Source organism: Pipra filicauda, unplaced genomic scaffold (assembly GCF_003945595.2).
Source record: "Pipra filicauda isolate LSUMZ 115617 unplaced genomic scaffold, ASM394559v2 scaffold170_size1570365_pilon, whole genome shotgun sequence".
Lineage (NCBI taxonomy): Eukaryota > Metazoa > Chordata > Aves > Passeriformes > Pipridae > Pipra > Pipra filicauda.
In genome coordinates, this window is record NW_024104218.1 from 1,290 (window position 1) to 1,731 (window position 442).

A 442-nucleotide genomic window follows, 5' to 3' on the forward strand; every position below is an offset into this window, starting at 1 on the left:
GGGAGTGGAACCAGACGATCCCCAAGCTCCCTTCCAACCCGAACCACTCCACGACTCCACGAACCCACCAGAGCGCGGCCGCGACCCGGCCGCCATCCCGGCCTGGGCTCCAGCGCCACAAAGGCCGCCCGGGCGGCGCGGAGCGGGGCTGGGTGGGGGGAGGCAGGCGGACGGGCTAGGCGGGCACCCACCTGGTCGGCGAAGTCCTCGGCGGTGTTCATGATGTCGTTGTGGCCCATGGCGGGGCCGGGCGGGCGCGGGCGGGGCGGGGGCGGCGGGGCCGGGCCGGGCCGCGCTCGGTGCCGCTGCAGCCGCTGCCACGTCGGACGGGCCGGGCCTGGCCTCGCAGGCGCCGCCGCGCCGGCGCGCGGGGGGGCGGGGCCTCCGCGGGGGGACACTCCCCCGGCCACGCCCCCCGGCCGCGCGCCCTTAAAGGGGCCGG